This window comes from Canis lupus, chromosome 34 (genome assembly GCF_048164855.1).
Source record: "Canis lupus baileyi chromosome 34, mCanLup2.hap1, whole genome shotgun sequence".
Taxonomy (NCBI): Eukaryota; Metazoa; Chordata; class Mammalia; order Carnivora; family Canidae; genus Canis; species Canis lupus.
Genome location: NC_132871.1, coordinates 3,633,318 through 3,659,585, shown reverse-complemented (window position 1 = coordinate 3,659,585; position 26,268 = coordinate 3,633,318). Strand labels below are relative to the sequence as shown.

At 35.2% G+C, this 26,268-nt stretch overlaps 1 protein-coding gene and 1 long non-coding RNA gene across 3 annotated transcripts in view; both read right to left on the bottom strand.

Annotated features, from left to right (window-relative positions):
• Window positions 1–26,268, bottom strand: part of LOC140624565 (uncharacterized) — a 136,558-nt gene that overhangs the window by 65,366 nt on the left and 44,924 nt on the right. The gene's annotated exons all lie outside the window — the stretch shown is intronic.
• Window positions 16,436–26,268, bottom strand: part of LOC140624568 (uncharacterized) — a 13,072-nt gene continuing 3,239 nt past the window's right edge. Inside the window, exons 2-3 of the long non-coding RNA XR_012024031.1 lie at window positions 19,605–19,712; window positions 16,436–16,720 (exon numbers count right to left, since the gene is read on the bottom strand). This is a non-coding gene — a long non-coding RNA (uncharacterized lncRNA). The remainder of the gene's footprint in view (window positions 16,721–19,604; window positions 19,713–26,268) is intronic.

Here is a 26,268-nt window from a genome sequence, read left to right as displayed (position 1 = left end):
CTACATTCACTGGTTACTTGTCATTCTAAGATTTCTTCCCAGATTATTTTAAACATAAATAAATAAAACAAACCAGACACCCTTAACTTCAATTACTTGAAATAATATTGGAATTCTGATATTAAAATTGAAGCTCAAATGTTAGCGAGCAGTCAGCACCATGCAGTAGTTGAGATCAAGATTCATTAAATCATATATGAAAGACTGTATTTCATAACAAAAGATGATTTATAATTCTCAATGTATAATGCAGGTGATACAGAACAATGGACAACTTTTGGTTACGTAGAATTTAATGTCCATATTTCTTTCCACTTCTGGTAAAATCCTACATTAACTGTTATAAAGGATCAAGAATGGCATCAGTCCATCACATAAAATGAATAAGGTAGTTATTGAAATTTTATAAGCTAGCAAGCACATAGATAAGCAATAACTGACTTATCTGATTAGAGGGGAGGGAGCAAACAATAGTGAGCAGGTTAGTGGAGACAGAGATTCAAGCTGTCAGTAGATTCTTTGAGAGTTTTGGAGAAATTGAAAAATTTCAGAGAAAATTCTTATAAATGTCCACACTTGGGTACTCCCAAGTAAAATTATCCATTCACACGAAGGTTTTGGTCATCAAACCTCTACAAGGAATACAGAGTTTCTAATCAGTTCTTTGAGATCTTTCTCTTTTTTAGACAGCCAACTTCACCATATTTACAAGAACAGCCTTGTCTTGACAGGAAACAGAAACAAAAATCATGAATGGACAAAGAAACAAACCAAGACATCTTGTTCTATTTTAGACTGACAAGGATAACAGAAGATCCTAAGATTGTACAGAAGAGGGGAATAAAGAAATAGAAAGCAAAATTGAAAGCTGGAAAATAGTAGAGTAATGCTTTCAAATTTTGAGGGACTCCAACTCATTCTCACTGAAATGTGAAATCTCAGGTATGAAAATCCCAACAAATTTACTTGCAAGTCTTCTTTCTCAGGATGCTCTAGTAGAGTGATGGTGAGTTCTCAATCAAGATGAGAGAATAAAATAGAGAAAACATGGCTCTAGAAAACAGTATCTCTAATTCAAGAGAAAAGTGAAAGGAATTCTGAGGATATAAGCAAAGGAAGTACCCCATATAGTGTATTGTATAATTTAATACTGTATGATTCCATTTGTATAACATTTTTAAATGAAAATAAAAATAGGAATGTGAGACAGATTAATAGCCGCCAGAGGCTTGGGAAGGGGGCAGTGCAGATTGGGGTAAGGGGAGAAAAATGAGTATCGTTATAAAATGGCCACACAAGGAATATTCTCAAGGTGTTGGAGCTGCTAAACATCTTAACTGTGCTAATGGGCCAAGAACCTACACATGTGACAAAAGTCTATAGAAAGTAATACACACTTATACACACTAATGAGTGCAAGTATAACTGGGGGATCTGAGTAAGATAAGTGGATTATATCCAGGTCAATTTAGTGTTTATGATACTATACTAGAGTTTTGCAAAATATACCATCAGGGAAACTGGTTCAAAATGTACATGAGATCTCTCCATATTACTTCTTACAGCTGCAAGTGATCTAAGTTTTCTCAATAAAGTTTTCGATTTAAAATCCTTTAAAAAAATAAATTACAGTAGAATTCACTAACTCAGATGTATAAAAATATCTATATCATGATAATTGGGAAGAGAGTGAAGGAGTATAAACTGTGTACGTACGTGTGTGTGTAGGAAAGATGCAAGAATTAAACAGCTTTATATCCTATATAGGAAGCTGAATAATGTATAAAACTGAAATATAATTAAGGACTATTAAAGATGTTACATAAAAAACATGAAAATAAATACTTCCAATAATAGTTGAAGGAGTTAGAAGTGCATGTCCTTAGGAAGGGGGAATCTACAATGGTATTAGGAGAGGTGAAAGATAGCTATGTTAAGTTTTAAGCTTTGTTGTATTATTTTCATTTTAAAATTATATACACAGATCATTGTGCCTTGCTAATATTGGAAGTTCATAAATAAAAAGACTAAAAATATTGTGTAAAGATTAAATGGCAAGGCAGGTTGAAAATCTAATGTTTCAAAGTAAATATATGGCTAGGGCATACATATAGATGTGTAAAAATAAATTTATTACAAGTATTAACTACTCATCTTTGAATGCTGCATTATAGGTAATCAATAAGCTATCTCTTTTATAAAGAAAAATTAATAATATGCAGAATATTAAAAAATGGTTACTTACGCTTCTTGGTTTTGAATTCCTGGGATGTGCTGATTCCCAGTCAACTTTTAAAAATTATATATATATATATATTTTTTTTTTTACTTTATTTTTAAGAAACAATATGTCTGTAACTATAGATAGATGCAGACCTTACACAGGTGTATATAATGTATTCCTAACATGTTTAAAAATGAAGTTACCTTAAAGACAAACAATAGACTCCAATATTGTGGGTTAGGGCATGTTAGTCACGGCAAGTTTCCAAATAGTTTTCCTTCACCATCTCTGATTCCTGCCTGTGCCACCTTCCTCAGCTCCAGGAAACCCAGGGTAGTAATGAGTCAGGGATTATGTCTGTTTTGCTCATCATTACATCCCTAGGAATTCTTGCCTGTTACATAGTAGATTCCTAATGAATGTTGATGGAAGACGAAAAGTTTTATACATACAAATCTCGCTTGTTTTTCTATTAATATTTTATGATCATTGTAGAAAACCTTCCCTATTCCAACTTTATAAAAATATTCATGTGTATTTTTTGAGCATCAAATGTTATTTATTTGTTCATTTTACATTAACTCCTTAACAAGTTTAGAATTTGATTCTGGCGTGGTACTTGAAAAGTAGCCAAGTTCTTTTTTTTTCCAAATACATAACCAGTCTTTCTAGCCTTACTTTTTGAAGAACTATAATATCTCTATGGAGTCCAAATTACTCTCCTATGATACGTCAAACTGGCATGCTGTATTATTTTGCAATTTTGTAGTATTCGTTTGCCTTTTGTAGTGCCAGAGCAATAGAGACTTAATCATTGTCGTTTTACAAAATGTTTTAATGTAAGACAGTTTCTGGGATTTAAAAAAAAAATATCTTAAATAACTTTATTTTTTTTTTATTTTATTTTTTTTTTTAAATAACTTTAAATGACAACATGTGTTCAGTGCAGAATTCAACAATATAGAAGTACATAGAATGATAAAAAAGACTAATGTATTTGAATTTGACTTTTTATACCACTCCCCCCCACCCACCCCCCACCCCCGGAATGCTTCCTGAGTTGTATTCTAACTAATAATATTGGTTCACCAGATGCCATTTTTATTAGGTTTTTTCATGGTATATTTTTTTTACCATATCTTCTCTCTACCCTTTGTGATACTCTGTTTTGGGGGGTGAATCACTTCCAAAGAGTATGTAGTTACTTTATTTTCCTTTACTACTGTGAAGCTTTGTGTTTTAAAGAAGCATAGTTTCCTAAATGATAAAATCAAATTTAAGTAATTGATGGTATAGTATATTACCTTATCCTACATCACGTTCTATAATTTAGGAAAAAGTCACCTTTTTCTAGTTATGAAAGTTGTGACATAATTCCATCCTACCTCCCAGCCCTTCTTTTCATCTTCTTAATATTTCTAAGAAAACTGACAGCGATTCAGATATTTCATCTTCAATTTCTTTCCAGTATTCTTGAATGGATGTCATTCAGGCCAAGAGATTTGCATTTTTATAGAGCAACTAAGTGCTCTCTAAAAATATCCTTTCTTAAAACTTCTATATCTTAGGCTTCATATCACCTTTACCAATGTTGAGTCTACCTTTTGTCATCCAGGTGGCTATCCACCTGTCCAGAAAAAGCTGAAAACCTGAGTAATTCTTTGCTTATTTGTTAGCAATAAGAGAAGTGAGCAAATAAACTGGGCTTTATTTTTAGTATTTTTTGTTTCATAGTAAATATAAGTTAGAGGATCACTGTATGGTCATTTAATACTTTTTTACAAGGATCATTTTTATACTAATTTTGCTTTAAAAATCTATTTTTACAAGTTCATGCCAATTTGTTATAAACTGGTTATTGTGCTCTCTATTCCATCTTTTATATGTTTTATTTCAGTGTTTCAACTCTTCAGTTATCCTTAATATTTTTTCTCTCTCTTAGGATCACTTGTGGTTGTATCTGCAGAATTTTATTTCTGAAAGTAATTCATTATTATTAATATTTTCCTGTACATGAACCTATATTGCCCTATAAATGCTAAAGCTTCATAACTATTTGTATTCTTAACTAGGTCTTATGATATAAAAAAAAAACACAAAACTTTTTTTTTGAAGCATGTATATTTTACTAGACTCAAGTAACCAACCTTGACAGTAACAAATTCTGAGTTCGAATTGAATCGCTTCCAGATTTTCTGTCATTTTAACTTCCCTGCCAAGCAGTTACTTCTTATTGGTTAGAATTAAGTACAGAATAGCAATTCCTCTCATCATTCTTTCTAGCTTCTAAGAGATTAAACTGACAGTAAGGCCAGCCAAGTATTTACCAGACCCAGCTTTTAACAGAATGAATTTTTCAGAAGGTCTGAAAGATTAAATCTTACCTTTTTAAAATATTGCCAGTTTCTTAAACTCTGTGAGTTTCTGTTCCCTTATATATGAGATAGTAATACTTTCTCTTGCTTGTCCGTCTCCCATTTATTCATGTACTAAACATATGGGACAAAAGAATGTTGAAATATTTTTTTAAAAAACTTAAATGCTCTATAACTGTGCTCTAGATTTTATTTTATGTATGCATTTTGCAAATGGTTTTGTTCATTGGGCCACAAATCCTACAAAATCAGAACTGTCTTAATATCCTTCACCATGTGGAATATACCTAAATAGGTTATCAAATAAATACTTTGCTTTATCATCTATCATGTAACTAGTCACACATAAATAGAGCAATAATAAATTATTGATCCATACACTGAATTACTATGAGTAATTCATTTAGGATTTAACAGTTACTCTATTTAGTAGGAAAATAAATGTCCCAAAAAGTGGCCACCTCCTAATCCCCAGAGCCAGAGGATATGCTAGATTACATGGCAAAGAAGAAGTAAGGTTGCAGATGGAATGAAGTTTGCTTATTAGCAATGCTTGAAATAGGGATATTATCCTGAATTATCCTAGTGGGTCCAATGAAATCACGATGGTCCTTAAGAGTGGAAAAGGGTGGTTATAACAGAGTCACAGTCTGAGCGATATGCTATGACAGCAACTTGACCCACTCCTACTGGCTGGAGGAAAGTGGTCGATTGAGGAAGATGGCCATGAGCCACGGGAAGAGGATATACAGGAATTGGAGTCTTTCTTAGAACCTCAAGAGGGAATGCAGCCTGATAACCACTTGTATTTTAGCCCACTGAGACCCACTTCAGATTTCTACCTCCCAAACCATAAGATAATAAATTTGTGTATTTTAAGCTACTACATTTGTGATAGTTTGCTTCAGCCATCACAGAGAACTGATACAATCTATATTCGTTTGTATTGTTAGCACCATTGCAAAATAAACATGTTTCTGAATAAAAGCACTGTTGACAACTGCATTAACTGACCAAAGATAGTTGTGGGATTGTAGAAAACAGATGTCTTTCACTGTTGCATTCTAAGTGCACTCACTTTGGTAAAATGACCAAATGGAGTAAAGGCAAAACAATTGTTTTACTAAGTCTTTTCCAAGACAGTTACTTAAGATGATTTCCTTCTTGTAATTCTCTTGCTAATTAATATGAAGCACTTTATTTAGCGCTTATGGAAATTGCTAACCATTCAAAAGTTGAACATTCAGTAAGAAAATTCAAGACTTCTTTTTGTTTTCATTAGGTGAAACTTTAAGGCATATTTCTTATGAATACCACTACTGGCTAACTGGAAGTGTATATTGTTTAGAGATTTCATCTTCTGAAATTATAAAATTAAAACTATTAACATAAAAATAAATATTGCCATCACAAAGTTGCATACATAAATACATGTGCTAGCACATGTGTGCACATGCACACAGTACACAACCCCAAAAATATGTTGAGGAAGTTGCGTGAAACAAAATATTTGTCTCTATATTACATAGGTAAGGAATTGCCAAGAAGTATGAGCTTAACAAAATCAGATAAGCTTACTCTGAAGATTAGAAAATACATATTTTTAGAGGCAATATTTTTATCATTTAATTAATCTGTACTTTATTGTTTCTCATATATCATTATGACAATCTCCCCAGTTATATTGAGGTTTTAAAAGATTATTTGATAATTTTAGAGCACTTAAGTTATTTGATACATGTTTCTATAATTAACTAATATTTATTTCCCTCAGTATACCATAGACTAAAATGCAGCAGGGTTCACAAGTTTTGTTTTTCTCATTTTGTCTCTATATCCCAGGATTTCTGGTAGAGTAAACGTCAGTGGTATTTGTACAGTGGATAGTTTTTATTATAGAATGAGATCTTAATATTGAAATCTTAATATCATTTTCTAAATATTCTGGATAGAAACATTTCTATGTTAAAAAAAAAAAGCTGGACTAAGTTTGTTCTGTGCCAAATGACAAAGAAGACTAATATTTTATACTTTTCCTGGGTAATGTCCAGGAAATACATGTCAATCATTTGGGAAAACAGTCTAAGCTTCAAATTATACTGGATGTTATAGGTTGTCATCTAAGGTACAAATATCTAAGATAAGACTCCAAAGACCCTTATGCCATTAGAAACAACTTCAGCTTCTAATGTTTTCTATTTTAAAAACAAATAAACAAAAATAGAAGAAGAGGGAGAGAAAAGAAGAAAAATAACTGTTTTAGATAACTAGGATTTGTACCTCTAGATCAAAATAATGGTTTAAATTGATTAAAAATGCTTTGATATGCTAGGTTTTTAATGTATTTTGAAAGGTATTACAAATAAATTAGAAAAAGAAAATTATGAATCAATATGATCATATTTCCAACTGGACTTTATAGTATTCTGGGTATTTTTAACCCTAGACACATTAAATAAATTATTTGAAATGAGATTATTCAATATATAGGAAATAAAAATGGCAAAAAGTCATACCCACATGGTATAAGTACACTAATAAAGAAGTTTTTAACTTTGAAGCATCATATCAGATCAAAGACTTTCTTAAATTAAAGGAAATCTATTGAGAAGCAGAAGAAAATCTAAATATTTTTATTTATTTATTTATTTATTTATTTATTTATTTATTTATAATCAATTTATTTTTTATTGGTGTTCAATTTGCCAACATGCAGAATAACACCCAGTGCTCATGCCATCAAGTGCCCCCCTCAGTGCCCATCACCCAGTCACCCCCACCCCCGCCCTCCTCCCCTTCCACCACCCCTAGTTCGTTTCCCAGAGTTAGGAGTCTTTGTGTTCTGTCTCCCTTTCTGATATTTCCTACTCATTTCTTCTCCCTTCCCTTTTATTCCCTTCCACTATTATTTATATTCCCCAAATGAATGAGAACATATAATGTTTGTCCTTCTCCGATTGACTCATTTCACTCAGCATAATACCCTCCAGTTCCATCCATGTTGAAGCAAATGGTGGGTATTTGTCATTTCTAATGGCTGAGTGATATTCCATTGTATACATAGACCACATCTTCTTTATCCACTCATCTTTTGATGGACACCGAGGCTCCTTCCACAGTTTGGCTATTGTGGCCATTGCTGCTAGAAACATTGGGGTGCAGGTGTCCCGGAGTTTCACTGCATTTGTATCTTTGGGGTAAATCCTCAACAGTGCAATTGCTGGGTCGTAGGGCAGGTCTATTTTTAACTCTTTGAGGAACCTCCACACAGTTTTCCAGAGTGGCTGCACCATCTAAATATTTTTAAATGGAAGAAATTTTTAACACAAACTAAAATTTCCCAAATATGTTCTCATCTGTTACAATATTTAAATGCTTCACACCTTTTTTAGGATTGAGGTAGTATTTACTAATGTCAAACCAGCCAGAGGGAATATTTTAAGAGAAAGAAAAACATCCTATATTCTGCTTGGTAATACAACCAGTTTACTTCATTTCACACAACTCATCTTTTTGACTAATGTCCTGTGAATAAATGTGCAATTTCTTTTTACCAAATCTATACTCATCATAATTGGTAAATACTTATAGAAATGTATAGGTAGGTGTTGTAAAATAATAGTGAATACATATGAAAATTAAAAGGTGGTACTGCATTTATCCTTGTGTTTGTCAGACCAAAATCAGAGGAAGGAAATTCAAAATCAAAAACAAAAATCAAAATGTGCATGCAGATAGGAGTAGTTTATGAAATATGTGCAATTTTAAAATTAAATAAATCATTTAGGTAGGAGATAATATGGCAGCATGGTAGAAGGACCCTAGGCTTGTCTTCTCCCTTCAACACAAACAACTTAACTATTAAATCATTCTGAATACAAAAGAAATCGACCTGGGGATTAATAGAACAAACTCCACAACCAGAGGGAGAGAAGACACCATACTGAGGGAAGTTGGAAGTACGGACATATGGTTTGGGGGGAAATGGATTGCAGGTGCTATGGAGGGTAAGAACACTTACCCAAACCCATTGGCTGGGAAAAATGTGAGTTTTTGCAACCAGTGGAGCTTAAAGGCTAGAGTTTTAAAGGTTTGCAGGCTTGGCTGGAATAGAGCCCTGAGAGCCCTGCCCTATTTCTGGAGAGAAGGCAGGTAAACAACCCTGGGGCAGATGGCATGATCTGAGGAACACTTTAGGTGCACAGGGGGTAGGGTGGGGAGGTTGATCACCCTCCTGGAGCATATCTGTGAGAGTTTGCATTCACAGAGATGACTCTCTGCAGGTAAGAGAGCTGGCTGGCACCATTTCCCTCCCTTGCCCTCGGCATAAGCATAGAACCACCTGCAATAAACAACATAACACTGACACTGGCTGCCTAAGCTTACACCAAGTCCTGCCCCCCTGCTCTCTGCTGGCACTGGACTTCTTGGACAAGTGTGCCTCAGTCTCAGCACAGCAGGCCCCCTCCCAAGAAGACCAACAGATACCCCCACCCATACCACATCTCCCAACCAGAGAATTCTATAAGGCTAGAAGCAGAAGTTCTAATGGAAGTAGCATCAGGCTTAATTTAGAAGCAGACTAGAGCATACCTAGTTAAAACTTACCACACTCTGACCTAGGCCACACACAGCCCACTGCCAGCCGCTGCAGATGATTGGCCTGAAAGATAGAAGAGCCAAAACAAAGCAACAGACTGAGCACAGCACACACTAGAGACACTCCATAAGGCACCAAGCCCTGGACACTATATGACCTTTTCTTCATAAAGCCATTGCTCTCAGGAGCAGGATACATAATAGGCTTTTATAATACACAGAGGAAGACAGACACTTAGACAAAATGCCAAGACAGATAAATTCAATAAGAAAAGTTAATCTAATTAAAACAGATGTAAGAATATGCCTAATGGAGAATTTAAAGCAACAATCTTGAGGATACTTGTCAGACTTGAGAAAAGAATGGAGAACTTCAGGAGAGTCTTACTGAAGAGATAAAAGAGTTAAAAAAGAGTCAGACATGAAAAATATGATAACTGAGATTCAAAATAGACTGGATATAATGGACATGAGTATGGAAGAAGCAGAGGTATAGATATAGATAAGTGATATAGAAGCTAAACTTTAGAAAGTGATGAAACTGAAAAAAAGAGAAAGAATTATGGAGCACGAGATTAGACGTAGGGACATCAGTGACTTCATCACATGCAATAACATTCATATCATAAGTCTCAGAAGAAGGACAGAGAAAAGAGGACAGAAAATTCATTTAAGGAAAACACAGCTGAAAACTGCCCTTATCTGAAGAAGGAAACAGACATCAAAATCCAGGAGGCACAGAGAACTCCCATCAAAATCAACAAAAGCAGTCCAACATCAAGATATATTTAAATTTGCAAAATACAGTGATAAAGAAAAAATACTAAAAACAGCAAGACAAAAAAAAAGTCCCTAACTTCCAAGGGAAGACCCATGAGGGTACTGCAGATCTCTCAACAGAAATTTGGCAAGCCAGAAGAGAGTGGCATGATATAGTGAATGTGCTGAATAGGAAAAATCTGCAGCCAACAATATTCTAACCAGCAAGGCTATCATTCAGAACAGGAGACATAAAAAGTTTCCCAGACAAATAAAAACTAAAGGAGTTCATAACCACTAAATCAGCCCTGTAAGAAATATGAAAGGGGACTTTTTTTGTTGTTGAAAGGGGGCTTTTTGAGTAGAAAGGAAAGATCAAAAGTGACAAAGACTACAAAGGAACTGAGAAAATTTCCAGAAACAACTAAAAAAACTAGTAATAAAATAGCACTAAATGCATATCTATCAGTCATTACTCTAAATGTACTTAATGTTCCATTCAAAAGACATAGGGTGTTAGGATTCAAAAAAAAAAAAAGAAAGACCCATCTGCATGCTGTCTACAAGAGACTCATTTTAGATCTAAAGACACAAGCAGATTGAAAGTGAGGGGATGGAGGAACCATTTATCATGTAAATGGACATCAAAAGAAAGATGCAGTAGCCATACTTATATCAGACAAACTAGATTTTAAACCAGACTGAAACAAGAGATTAAGAAGGGCACTGTATCATAATAAAAGGGATTACCCACAAGAAAATTTAATAACTGTAAATATTTTTGTATGCAACATGCAAGCACCCAAATATATAAACCAATTAAAGGAAACATAAAAACTTATTGAAAATAATATAGTAGTAGGAGACCTTAACACAACACTCACATTAATGGACAGATCATTAAGCAGAAAATCAGTAGGAAATAATGGCTTTGAATAATACATTACACCATATGGACTTAACAGATATACTAGGAACATTTCATCCTAAGTCAGAACACACATTCTTTTCTAGTGCATTCTCTAGAATAGATCACATAATAGGTCACAAATCACATCTCAACAAGCACAAAAAAAAAAAAAAAAAGACTGAGATCATCCCATGCATATTTTCTGACCACAATGCTATGAAACTTGAAGTCAACCACAAGAAAAAAAGTTGGAAAGACCACAGATACATGGAGAGTAAAGAAAATTCTACTAAAGATTGAATTCATCAACCAGAAAATTAAAGAAGAAATTTTTAAAATACATGATAACAAATGAAAATGAAAACACAAAGGTCCAAAACCTATGGGAGGCAGTAAAACTAGTCCTAAGAGGGAAATATATAGCTATACAGGCCAACCTCAAAAAGAAAAAAAAAATCTCAAATAAGCTAGAAAAAAGACAACAAGCAAAGCCTGAAGCCAAGAGAAGTGAAATAAAGATTAGAGCAAAAATAATGATATAGAAACTAAAGAACACAGTGCAACAGATCAATGAAACCAGGATCTGATTCTTTGAAAAATGAATAAAATTGAGAAACATGTTGCCAGACTTATCAAAAAGAAAAGAAAAGGGACCCAAATAAGTAAAATCACAAATGAGAGAGAAGAAAAAACAACTAATAGCAGGGAAATACAATTATAACAGAATAACATGAAAAAAATACATGCCAACAAAATTGGACAGCCTGGAAGAAATGGATAAATTCCTAGAAACATAAACTACCAAAACCGAAACAGAAAGAAATAGAAAACTTGAAGAGGCTGATAACCAGCAAAGAAATCCAATCAGTCATCAAAAATCTCCCAACAGAAAAGAGGTCAATGGCTTCACAGGCAAATTCTACCAAACATTTAAAGAAGAGATATTATTTATTCTTCTCAAATTATTCTAAACAATAGAAAGGGAAGGAAAACTTCCAAATTCATTCTATGAGGCTAGCATTACCCTGATACCAAAAACCAGACAAAAATTCCACTAAAAAAGACAACTATGGGCCAATATCTGTGATGGACGTGGATGAAAAATTTCTCAATAAAATACCAGTAAATAGAATCTAACAGTACATTAAGAGAATCATTCACCACGATGAAGTAGAGGTTATTCCTTGGCTGCAAGTGTGGTTCAATATTCACCAATCAATCAACATGACACACCACATTAATAAAAGAAAGGATAAGAACCATATGATCCTCTCAATAGATGTAGAGAAAGTATTTGACAAAATACAGCATCCATTCTGATTAAAACTCCTCAGGAAAAAAAAAAAAAAAACCTCCTCAGAGTGTAGGGATAGAGGGAACACTTCTCAATATCATAAAAGCTGTTTATGAAAAATCACAGCAAATATCATCCTCAGTGGGGAAAGACTGAGAGCTTTTCCTCTAAGGTCAGGAACAAGATGTCAGGAACAAGACAGAGATGTTCACTCTCATCGCTATTATATAGCACGGTACTGGAAGTCCTAACCCCAGCCATCAGACAACAAAAATAAATAAAAGGCATTCAAATCAGCGAGGAAGAAGTAAAACTTTCATTATTTGCAGATGACACGATACTCTCTAAAGAAAACCCGAAAGACTCCATCCACCAAAAAATTGCTAAAACTGATACACGATTTCAGTAAAGTCCCAGGATGCAAAATCAATGCAGAAATCTGTGGCATTTTATACACCAGTAATGTAGCTGCAGAAAGAGAAATCAAGGAATCAATCCTATTTATAATTACAGCAAAAGACATTAGACACCTAGGAGCAAACCTAAAAGACCTGTACTCTGAAAACCATAAAACACTTATGAAAGAAATAGATGATACAAAGGAATGGAAAACATGTTCAGGGATTAGAAAAAAAATGTTGTTAAAAACCAAAACAAAAAATAAAATAAAATAAAAAAATAAATAAAAATAAATTAAAAATAAATAAAATGTATACTACCAAAAGCAGTCTACACATATAAGGCAATCTTTAACAAACTACCATCAACATTCTTCACAGAACTAAAACAATCCTAAAATTTGTATGGAACCACAAAAGACCCTGAATAGCCAAAGCAATCTCGAAAAAGCAAAGCAATGCTGAAAGCATCACAATTCCAGACATCGAGTTATATTATAAAGCTGTAGTGATCAAAACAGGATGGTCCTGACAAAAATAATAGACACATAGGTTAATGGGACAGACTAGAAAGCCTAGAAATGGACTCACAACTATATGGTTAATTAATCTCTGACAAAGCAGGAAAGAATCTCCAATGGAAAAAGGCAGTCTCTTCAGCAAATGGTGCTGGAAAACTGCACAGCAACGTGCACAAGAATGAATCTTGACCACTTTCTCACACTATCCACACAGACAACAATTCAAAATGGATGAAAGACCTAAATGTGAAACAGGAAACCATTAAAATCTGAGAGGAGAACACGGGCAGTCGCCTCTTTGACATCAGCAACTTCTTACTAGCCATGTCTCCTGAGGCAAAGGAAACAAAAACAAAAATAAGCTTTTGGGACTTAATCGGAATAAAAATCTTCTGCACAGTGAAGAAGACGATCAAAACTAAAATGCAACCTACTTAACGGGAGAATTTTTGCGGGTGATATATTTGATAAAGGGTTAGTGTTCACAATATATAAGGAACTTATCATACTCAACCCCCAAAAAACAAATAATCCAGTTAAAAAGTGGGCACAACACATGAACAGACATCTTTCCAAAGACGTACAGAAGGCCAACAGGCACATGGAAAGATGGTCAACATCACTCATCATCAGGGAAATAGAAGTCAAAATCCCGATGAGACCTCATGTACAAAACTACAAGGGTTACCTCACACCAGTCTGAATGGCTAAGATTAACACAGAAAATGACAAGTGTTGGTGAGGATGCTGAGAAAGGGGAACCTCTTGCACTGTTGGTGGGAACCCAGGCTGGTGCAGCTGCTCCGGAGAACAGTGTGGAGGGTCCTCAAGAAGTTGAAAATAGAGCCACCCTACAACCCAGCAATTGCACTACTGGGGATGCAAAGGATACAAACATACTACTTTGAAGGGATAGTACACCCCAATGTTCATAGCAGCATTATCAACAGCAGCCAAATTATGCAAAGAGCCCAAATGACCTCTGACTGATGAAATGGATAAAGAGGAGGTGATATATATAAATATAATAATAAATAAATATATATAAATAAATATAAATATAAAATATAAATATAAAATAAATATAAAATAAATATAAAATAAATATAAAATATAAATATAAAAGAAATATAAATAAATATATAAATATGACATATCGCCCAGGCATCAAAAAGAATGAAATCTTGCCATTTGCAATGACATGGGTGGAGCCAGAGTGTATTACGCTAAGCGTAATAAGTCAGTCAGAGAAGGACAAATACCATATGATTTCACTCATGTGTAGAATTTAAGAAAGAAGACAGATGAACAAAAAAGAAAAAAAAGAGGCAAACCATAAAACAGACTCTGAACTATAGAGAATAAACTGAGGGTTGCTGGAGGGCCGTGGGTGGGGGGTGGACTAAATGGGTGCTGGGAATTAAGGGGGGCACTTGGTTATTTTTGTTTGTTATTTTTAAGGTTTTATTGATTTATTCATGAGACACACAGAGAGGCAGAGACACGGGCAGAGGGAGAAGCAGGCCCCCTGAGGGGAGCCCAATGTGGGACTTGATCCCAGGCTCAACCACTGAGCCACGCAGGCGCCCCTAAGGAGGGCGCTTGGGATGAGCATGGGCTGTTGTATGTAATCACTAAATTCTACAGCTGAAAATAATATTACACTGTATGTTAACTGTAATTTAAGTAAAACCTTGGAAAAAAAAGTCAATAAATAAGAAATTCAAATAAAATAAATACCATTATGTTCAGAAAAGTTAAATTAAATCATTTAATTTTGGGGTGCCTGGTGGGTGATTCAGGCAGTTAAGCAGCTTCCTTGGCTCAGGTCATGGTCTCAGGGCTCTGGGATGGAGCCTGGTGTCAGGCTCCCTGCTCAGGGGCAGTCTGCTTCTCCCTCTACTTCCCCCATTGCCCCGCCCCCCCCACACTCATTATCTCTCTCTCTCTCTCTCTCTCTTTCTCTCTCTCTCGTAAATAAATAAAATCTTTAAAAAAATTTTTCGACTCCAAAGAGATCCTAAGAGGTCTTGCTATACCGATCATGATGATACCTCTTCAAATGACATGAGAGGTTGATATGATATGAGTGTTTACTATTTTGTGACAATCACTCAGGCTATGATAAAATATGTATTTAGATCTAATCGCATCTCCACTGGAGGTAGGTTTACAGCCCTAGCACATTACCCCAGTGATACTATGTGTCAAGTGAAGATAATTCTTGCCCTATAGATTTTTTGGTAAAGATTTGAGATATTTGTTAAACTGCTCAAACTGCCTTTGGCATGAGGCAGACTAATACCGTAGGTAAAAGAGTAAGACACCTTCTTGGTTAGATGGGACTCACTCAAAATTGAAGAATATCAATGCTATCACCAATACGGATTTTGTAGTTAAATAACGGAGATACCAATATTAAAGAAACACACACACACACACACACACACACAGGGCCATATGCTCTAAACATGGTTTCTTTTTACAGAGCATCAGGCTTAGTAGCACTAAAGTAAAATTTATCCAGTTAAAATATACTCTTATAGTCACTGGACATAAAAGTTTTAAGGTTGATTTTTTTTGGTGATCTCCTTGGTAAATATAAAATGGGCCATGGATTTTGTTGATTTTTTTTTTTTTTTAGGAAAAAAATACAAATAAGACATTCCAGCTCTACCAGCCACAGCAAATATTTCAATAGGAAACAGCTTTTCTGTAAAAGTAGAACAAAATAATAGTATTCTTTTTGTATTCCTAGAGCAATAAACTTTACGCAGATGCCCTTGGCCTAAACACATTCTGAGAATTACTTCATTGTTCAAGAGCAACATTTTGCTTTTTAACTGTCATGATTACTGAAGGTTTTATTGTTCAAATGCAAAAGACATTTTTTTTTTTAATATAAGAGCTTTGGCAGTTGGTTCATAATTTCACATTGTTTTCATGCCAATTCCATTATTATTATGGGAAAATCATGATTCTTATCTGTAGGTCTCTTGGGATTTTAGAGTAAACTTGCAATATCATATTGCAGTCCATTTTAGAAAATATTACTGCTTTTTGGTTTATGGTCCATTGCAGTTCAGAAAGAAATAAAATAAAACTAGAGCTTACAAGCAACACCAAGTATGATTAACTTTGTTTTTATTTTCCTTTAGAGCCCGGGTCATTCTCTAACATACCAGATTCAAACAACCAAAATTCTTATGAGATAGTAATGCTTAGGAATATTATGGAATAGTTTAATAACTGTGCAAAGCATTTTTAATGCATTATTGCCATTTATATTGTTTATATACGCAGTGTGTTCATAAATTCTAGAGAAATGCTAACATATATATGTATATTTATAAAAATATATTTTTAATGGTGCTCTTAACCTCAAAAAATTAAGAATAATATGATTCCTAAGGGGAAAAAAGAGATGTATAATTTGTTGATGATGGCTGTGTTAGTCTGCTAGGGCTTTCATAACAAAATACCACAACCTGGGTGGCTTGAACTGCAGTCATTGCTTCATTTTCTCACAGCACAGAGGCTAACAGTCCAGGATCAAGGTCTGGGTTAGTTTCCGGTAAGGCCTCTCTTTCTCTGTGGTTGGCCACCTTCTCATGATATTGTCATTATGGCTTCTCTGTGCCTTCATGGAATGAGGAGGGAAAGGGATGGAGTGAGGGAGATCTTCCCTTTCTTCCAAGGATACCAAGGCTATTGGATTAAGTCCCCACCCCTTATGACCCCAATTAGCCTTAATTACCTACGTAATGGCCCTACCTCCAACTATAGTCTTATTAGGAGTTAGGGATACAAAATATAAATTTGAGGGGAGCACAATTCACTTCATAACCATGGCATGTGTTTTCATTTGCACATTTACTCCACACATTTATTAAGGACCTACTACGAGCAGGCGTTCTGTTTAGCACCAACATGCTTCCTCCCACATGGAACTCGCAATTCAGCCAGGAAGCCTCTAAACCTTTGCTATTTATTGAGTTTTGAGAGCTCTTTATGTATTCTGGTCTCAGAGTGGTGAAATTGAGCCCCGTGTCCGGCTCTGCACTGGGCATACAGCCTGCTTAAGATTCTCTCTTCCTCTGCCCCTCAGCCCCAACCTCAAAAAACAAAAGAAGACAAAATAAAACAAAAAAGAACAAAAGGACTTTGGCTTGAGATAATTAAATGTCTTGCTGAAGATAAGTGGTAACAATTTAGATTTAAATCTTGATTGATTTAAAAATTATACATTTATTATGTTATGCCGATTCTTTCAGTCTAAATCTGTTTTTTTTTTTTAAAGAAACTTTGTTAATTTTGGAGGAAACTTGTTAATTTTGATGCTTATAAATATATTGTCTCATACTTCCTATAAAATTTACCATAATTTCTCAATTTAATTGGAAGCATGTATGTAAATAAAGGAATGGATACATAATTAATCCGACTTTAACATTAATACTAACTTTTTAATAGGAAAATAATTTCAGCTTGAATCCATTTGTTATTTAAGGGAGAATTGGCCATTAAATTTCATTCACATTAAATGTCTGAAACATATTCAAAAATGAGTTACAAGCACAGGAGATTATTGCTTTGTTTCAGAGGGAAACTTACCACCCTTGCAGAATTCAAACAGTTACATAAGATATTGAAATAAACTGTGATAAATTTGATAAACAAAGTATATGACCTTAGATAATACATAACAGAATTACCTCATGGTCTTTCAGCAGATTTAGGAGTTTCATATCTTACATTTACCAGGGAAAGATTAAAATTTACCTCGGAAAAGAGGAAGTTAAAGATAAAATGATGTTTGCAAAGACCCAAGGGCAAGGGAAGGCATAAATACTAAGCCAACTGCACGAGGTGCCATATGGCTTATATATAAAAGTTAAGGTGAGAATGATCAGAAATGACACAGGGAGACGATCGCCAACACTGCTGAGCACTATAATGCCAGACCTTTCTTTTAAGTCTTTCATGTAGATCATCTCCATTATTATTCATAATATATTTCTTAATTAATACATCTATTTATTCCAATAAATGTAATATGCTCAACCAACATGTTATATAGTTGGTAAGACCAACCATGGCACTACAGCCAGATTGTCTATCAATTATTATGTATGCAACTTTGGGGAACTTACTTAACCTCTCTATATTTTATTTTCCTCATCTATAAAATGGGATAATAATAGCCCATCTCCCTGTTATACTGTGAGGATTACATGGACTAACGAATGGGAAGCACTTAGGTAGGACCTGGCATGTAGTAAACACATATTTTAGTTATTAATAATATTATTATCCACATTTTATAGAAACTATCAGAGTGTCCCTGTTAAAATATAAGTCAGAACCCATTAGTATTCTGCTCAAAAGCCAGGATTGAGCTCCCGGCTTATATAGAGTAAGAACCGAATCTTGGGGCCTGAAAACATATCTCAACTTTTACCATCCTCTTCTTCCTCCCTTCCCCAGAGTTTCATTGGCAACCTTACTGTTCACCAAACATTTCACTTCAGGACAATTATCCCCGTCATTCTCTCTAATCAAAAAACTCTTCCTACAGTTATAATTTACACCTTCATTTCTTTTAATTTTCTTATGAGAGAGGTTTAATGACCACCCTGCATAAAATGAGACCCCTCCAAGTGAATGGAATTCATACATATAATTTATTATAGTGATATTATTTCTGTCTGCATCTCAGTTCATCATGGCATTTTTCTAACCAGAATCAACAAATATTGAGATGCTATCTTTCTCAATTAGACTTCCCCACAGAGCAGAGCCTGAGACAAGGATTTCAGTGTAAATAGTTTAATTGGTTGTCATCTCAGAAAGTAGATGTGAGGAAGCTGGGAATGAGCTAGAGAACAAAGCAAAATCCACTAAAGCATGTGTTCTTAAGGTCGTTATCATTGTGGGCAAGTAGGGCTAAATTTTGCTCTTTAGATCTCTTCTGAAGAACAATGTAAAACACATAGCCTTAGAAATGTCTCTATAAACAGCACTGTCCGATAGGATTTTCTGATGATGGAAATATTCTATATCTATATTGTCTGCTATGATAGGCATATGTGACTATCAAGCAATTAGAATATGGCTAGTGTTATTGAAGAGTTGAATTTTTAATTTTATTTAGGTTTAATTAAATAATTGATTCAAATGTTAGTAGCCATATATATCACATCAACAGGAATACATTTTTAAAATATCATATCAAATGGGGTGCCTGGGTGGCTCAGTTGGTTAAGCATCTGACTTGGTTTTGGCTCAACTGATGATCTCAGGGTCATGAGATCGAGCCCCATGTTGGGCTCTGTGCTTGAGATTCTTTCTTTCTCCCTCTGCCACCCCCCTAAGTCTTTATCTCTCTAAAATAAATAAATAATAAAATAAAATATCAAATTATGCAGAAAATAATTTTTAAAAAATCAACACCCATTTATGGCAAAAACTCTCAGCAAACTAGGAAAAGAGGAAATTTCCTGAACTTGATAAAAAACACTTACAAAAACAGCTACAACTTCCATCATACTTAAGTGAGGAATTTGCTTTTTTCCCTTGAGATTGGAAATATCCTCTTTTGCCACTCCTCTTCATTATCATACTAGAAAGTCCTAAAGGGTACAATGATACAAGACAGGAAAATAAATGGTATACCTACTGAAAGGAATAAGTAAGATGTTTTTGTTCACAAATGACTTACTATAGAAAATCACCCCAAAACTTGATTTAAAAAATCCTTCTGAAATTAATAAGGATACTTGTACAGCAAAGTCTTAGAGTATAAACTTAATATACAGAAGTCAATTACTCTCTTATATACAAGCAAAGAACAAATTGAATTTGAAATGTTAAAAGATATACATTATATATCATATATGTATAATTGATAATAATACCAAAAAACGAAATACTTAGGTGTAACTCTAATATGCACATGATCTATATGCCTAAAACTGTGAAACTCTAATAAGCAGAATCAAAGATCTAAGAAAATACAGAAATAGGCCAGGCCCATCAATGAGAACGCTCATTATTGTTAAGATGCCAATTCTTACCAAGTTGATTCGTAGAATCAACATAATCTCAATAAAAACTTCAAGCAAATTATTTTGTAAATGCAATAAAACTGATTCTATGGACCTAGAATTACCAAAAATTACTGAAGGACATTGGAGGACTAATACTCCTGACTTTATAAGACTTACTATACAGCTTTAGTAATCAAGTCAACATGGCATTGGAAAAGAAGAGACCAATAGGCCATAGACGAATAGAACAGAACAGATAACATTAAATAGATCCATACAAATGGTCACCTGATCTTCGACAAAGGATTAAAGGGAATTCAACACACAATCTCAGCTCAAGCTCAGTATATCTGAAATGTCCATTATTAAGTGTGACGGAGTTATATTCTTAAACTATCAGTAGTTTGGCTATGACTCTCCTTATCTCTGTCCAGGCACATGCTGAGTGCCATGAAAGCAGGAATAGAAAGATGTATTCGTCTCTTGGATTTTGAATCTCAAAAGTTTATTATTTTAGAGGACAGAATGGCTTAAAGCTCTAGTAGATTATACTCTGGGGAAGAGCAACTTCCTATCTCACCTACCATCATCCCTCATTATATTTACTTGCAGTAGAAAAAGATCTATGTATGGTGAAAGAGAGTGGTCTAGTTTCATTCTTCTGCATGTGGATGTCCAATGTTCCCAGCACCATTTATTGAAGAGACTGTCTTTCTTCCAATGGATAGTCTTTCCTCCTTTATCGAATATTAGTTGCCCATAAAGTTCAGGGTCCACTTCTGGATTCTCTATTCTGTTCCACTGATCTATGTGTCTGTTTTTGTGCCAGTACCACACTGTCTTGATGACCACAGCTTTGTAGTACAACCTGAAATCTGGCATTGTGATGCCCCCAGATATGGTTTTCTTTTTTAAAATTCCCCTGGCTATTCGGGGTCTTTTCTGATTCCACACAAATCTTAAAATAATTTGTTCTAACTCTCTGAAGAAAGTCCATGGTATTTTGATAGGGATTGCATTAAACGTGTATATTGCCCTGGGTAACATTGACATTTTCACAATATTAATTCTGCCAATCCATGAGCATGGAATATTTTTCCATCTCTTTGTGTCTTCCTCAATTTCTTTCAGAAGTGTTCTATAGTTTTGAGGGTATAGATCCTTTACATCTTTGGTGAGGTTTATTCCTAGGTATCTTATGCTTTTGGGTGCAATTGTAAATGGGATTGACTCCTTAATTTCTCTTTCTTCAGTCTCATTGTTAGTGTATAGAAATGCCACTGACTTCTGGGCATTGATTTTGTATCCTGCAACGCTACCGAATTGCTGTATGAGTTCTAGCAATCTTGGGGTGGAGACTTTTGGGTTTTCTATGTAGAGTATCATGTCATCGGCGAAGAGGGAGAGTTTGACTTCTTCTTTGCCAATTTGAATGCCTTTAATGTCTTTTTGTTGTCTGATTGCTGAGGCTAGGACTTCCAGTACTATGTTGAATAGCAGTGGTGAGAGTGGACATCCCTGTCTTGTTCCTGATCTTAGGGGAAAGGCTCCCAGTGCTTCCCCATTGAGAATGATATTTGCTGTGGGCTTTTCGTAGATGGCTTTTAAGATGTCGAGGAATGTTCCCTCTATCCCTACACTCTGAAGAGTTTTGATCAGGAATGGATGCTGTATTTTGTCAAATGCTTTCTCTGCATCCAATGAGAGGATCATATGGTTCTTGGTTTTTCTCTTGCTGATATGATGAATCACATTGATTGTTTTACGGGTGTTGAACCAGCCTTGTGTCCCAGGGATAAATCCTACTTGGTCATGGTGAATAATTTTCTTAATGTACTGTTGGATCCTATTGGCCAGTATCTTGTTGAGAATTTTTGCATCCATGTTCATCAGGGATATTGGTCTGTAATTCTCCTTTTTGGCGGGGTCTTTGTCTGGCTTTGGAATTAAGGTGATGCTGGCTTCATAGAACGAATTTGGAAGTACTCCATCTCTTTCTATCTTTCCAAACAGCTTTAGATAAACTCAAAATGGATGAAAGATCTAAATGTGAGACAAGAGTCCATCAAAATCCTAGAGGAGAACACAGGCAACACCCTTTTTGAACTCGGCCATAGTAACTTCTTGCAAGATACATCCACGAAGGCAAAAGAAACAAAAGCAAAAATGAACTATTGGGACTTCATCAAGATAAGAAGCTTTTGCACAGCAAAGGATACAGTCAACAAAACTCAAAGACAACCTACAGAATGGGAGAATATATTTGCAAATGACATATCAGATAAAGGGCTAGTTTCCAAGATCTATAAAGAACTTATTAAACTCAACACCAAAGAAACAAACAATCCAATCATGAAATGGGCAAAAGACATGAACAGAAATCTCACAGAGGAAGACATAGACATGGCCAACATGCATATGAGAAAATGCTCTGCATCACTTGCCATCAGGGAAATACAAATGAAAACTACAATGAGATACCACCTCACACCAGTGAGAATGGGGAAAATTAACAAGGCAGGAAACAACAAATGTTGGAGAGGATGCGGAGAAAAGGGAACCCTCTTACACTGTTGGTGGGAATGTGAACTGGTGCAGCCACTCTGGAAAACTGTGTGGAGGTTCCTCAAACAGTTAAAAATATACCTGCCCTACGACCCAGCAATTGCACTGTTGGGGATTTACCCCAAAGATACAAATGCAATGAAACGCCGGGACACCTGCACCCCGATGTTTCTAGCAGCAATGGCCACGATAGCCAAACTGTGGAAGGAGCCTCGGTGTCCAACGAAAGATGAATGGATAAAGAAGATGTGGTTTATGTATACAATGGAATATTACTCAGCTATTAGAAATGACAAATACCCACCATTTGCTTCAACGTGGATGGAACTGGAGGGTATTATGCTGAGTGAAGTAAGTCAGTCGGAGAAGGACAAACATTATATGTTCTCATTCATTTGGGGAATATAAATAATAGTGAAAGGGAAAATAAGGGAAGGGAGAAGAAATGTGTGGGAAATATCAGAAAGGGAGACAGAACGTAAAGACTGCTAACTCTGGGAAATGAACTAGGGGTGGTAGAAGGGGAGGAGGGCGGGGGGTGGGAGTGAATGGGTGACGGGCACTGGGTGTTATTCTGTATGTTAGTAAATTGAACACCAATAAAAAAAAAAAGATAAATAAGTAAATAAGTAAATAAGTAAGTAAATAAATAAATAATAAATAAGTAAATAAGTAAATAAATAAATAAAAAAAAAAAAAAAAAAAAAAAAAAAGAAAAAGATCTATGGGCTGGAAGGGTGGGGAGATTCAAAAAGAAGTAATTGTTAAATAAATACTGATTAGTCCCTTGTTACATGTGCTGGGCCTGGGGGTGAGTAGGCTGTAACACACATTCAAAATAGAAATAAGGGATCCCTGGGTGGCGCAGCAGTTTAGCGCCTGTCTTTGGCCCAGGGCGTGATCCTGGGGACCCAGGATCGAGTCTCACGTCGGGCTCCCTGCATGGAGCCTGCTTCTCCCTCTGCCTGTGTCTCTGCCCCATTCTCTCTCTCTCTTTGTGTGACTATCATGAATAAATAAATAAAATCTTTAAAAAAATAGAAATGAGATGCATCAGTTCTGAGGATCAGATATAAAACATGGAGACTATAATCAATAACACTGTATTGTATAATATAAATGATCTAAGAGGGGAGAACTTAAATGTTCTCACCAAGTAAAAGATAAGTACGTGAATTGATGAATGTTTTAATTAACTAGATGGGGAGAATTGTTCCCAAAGTACCCATATATCAATCCACCACTTTGTGCACTTTAGCTGTTTTACCATTTCATGTATCAATTATACAGCTAATATTTTTATAAATATAGGTTTATAAGCTCCAAGAACAGAAACCTTTTCCCCATTTTGCATATCAAATTCAATCAAGACTGCAAGACCCTAAAAGAAAATTGGCTACATCAGGTGTATAGGCAACTGAGGTACTTGGCAAAGTTTCTTCTGTGCTCCAGCATGGTATGGGAACCAAAAAGGTCACAGTTTTCCAAGAATGGAAAGAGAAAGGAAGGAAGGAAGGAAGGAAGGAAGGAAGGAAGGAAGGAAGGAAGGAAGGAAGGAAGGAAGGAAGGAAGGAAGAAAGAAAGAAAGAAAGAAAGAAAGAAAGAAAGAAAGAAAGAAAGAAAGAAAGAAAGAGAAAAAGAAAAAGCGAAAGAACCATGGGACTTGACATTTTCTTGAGAGGAAGGAGAGTGACTAAGCAACAATTTTTGAAGCCTGTTAATACGTTGATGGAAATCTCTGCAGCTTTCTGAATGGCCATATAAGATGGAGGAGAAGTGCCACTCCCATCATATACATCTTATTACTAGACAAGTCCCACAAATCTCAATTTAATTAAGTTTATAACATTCAAACCAAATAGACTTCAAAGTAAATTGAGTTGTAAAAAATATAGAAAATTATGCATCTCGGCTTACGCTGAGCTTTTGGACAGAGATACATGCCCACTCTATAGGTAAAAGCTCACGTTTCAGGCTCTGCTCTGCCAATTACTAATAAGAAATGGAAAAAAAAGAAAGTAAGAAAAGAAAAGGAAATGAATCTTTGGGCAAAAACTTTAGTCCAAAGTAATAGAACACTAACCTCTATCCCGCCATCCCTTGAAGCTAGGTCTTCGACAAGTAAATTGTAATACCCTACATGCAGCCAGTTTGCAAATAGGGAAATACAACAATGCAACTTTAATGGTTTCTGAAGCCCATAAACTGTTTTTTTTTTTTTCTTTCAATCACTTGCGATGTACTGGGGACTCTTTATAGTACGATGTAGAAATAAATTACATGAGTTCTGCCTGTAAGAAGCCTTCACTCTATGGAGAGTATGACATATTCTGATAACATTTCATTGACAGAACATCTTATCACAGGACTAATTTTCAAAGCACTTTTTTTTTTTTTTTTTTCTGAGTAACAGCACATGAATTTCAATGGAAAGGGTAGGCTAGTTGCTGGCTGTGCAATATAAGAAGAACTCGAATATGGAAGAGGAAGGGAGCACAAGTATTTGGAATTGAATTAGCAAAAACATCAACGTGGGAGATTCGAATGGTTTATGTCAAGGGCAGTGGGGAGCCTGGTGGATCTAGATGAAACCGAATGAATGAAAGGAGAGCAAATGTATCATTCCACGTGTAAATCAAAAAGATGAGTTTGAAGAACAAAGAAACAGCCATAGAAAAGGGAGGAGGTACTGATACATGCTGCTCAATGAGTATAAACCTCAAAAACATTATGCTAAGCGAAAGAAAACACAAAATATCATATATTACACCATTCTCACGAGATGTCCGGAACAGGTAAGTGCATAGAGACAGACGCAGACAGGCGGTTGGTAGCAGGGTCAGGGGGCAAACAGGACATGGGGAAGCCTGCTCAGTAAGCGTTGAGTTTTATTTGGGGGCAATGAAAATGTCTTGTAAATAGTTAGAAATAATAGTTTACACGACTTCGTGAATGTACTGAATGCTACCGAATTGTTAGTGGCATAACAATTTATGCCACTAATTTATTTTCATAGATCTGAAAATAGATTTATGTTATGTGAATTTTTCATAAAAATAAAATGAAAAAAAGTTTTAAATGAAGAGACCATTTCTGAGCAGGCTGGTGAGCACTCGACAGCAGGGGATTCACATTCACCAGCACCATATTCTCTCCAAATCCCTCACCAAAAATGTTTAGGACATGCTTCCATAAACTGATGCATTGTGTCCCCTGAGTCTTAATATCCTGGCTGCATATATTGAACACCTTGACTGGTCATCTGTTGGTGGTAAGACTTTAGCGTATCTTCTAGAAACTTCATATTTACTCAGAAGTGCACGTTCTCAGAACGTTCTATTATTGTAACCATCCTCCTAGGAAACAGTACAATAAGTGTGTCCCACCTTTGGCCAAATTTAGTCCATCACAATTCATTATGGGTCATTGCTTCATGATGGCTTCCACCATTAGCACATCCCTCCGCTCTCACCTCTAGAACATCACCGTTTTACTAGTCAACAATTCAAACCATTCCTGTCTGGTTACTCATCCTTTTTCCCCCCATTAGACAATATCTATTCATTGCAACTAG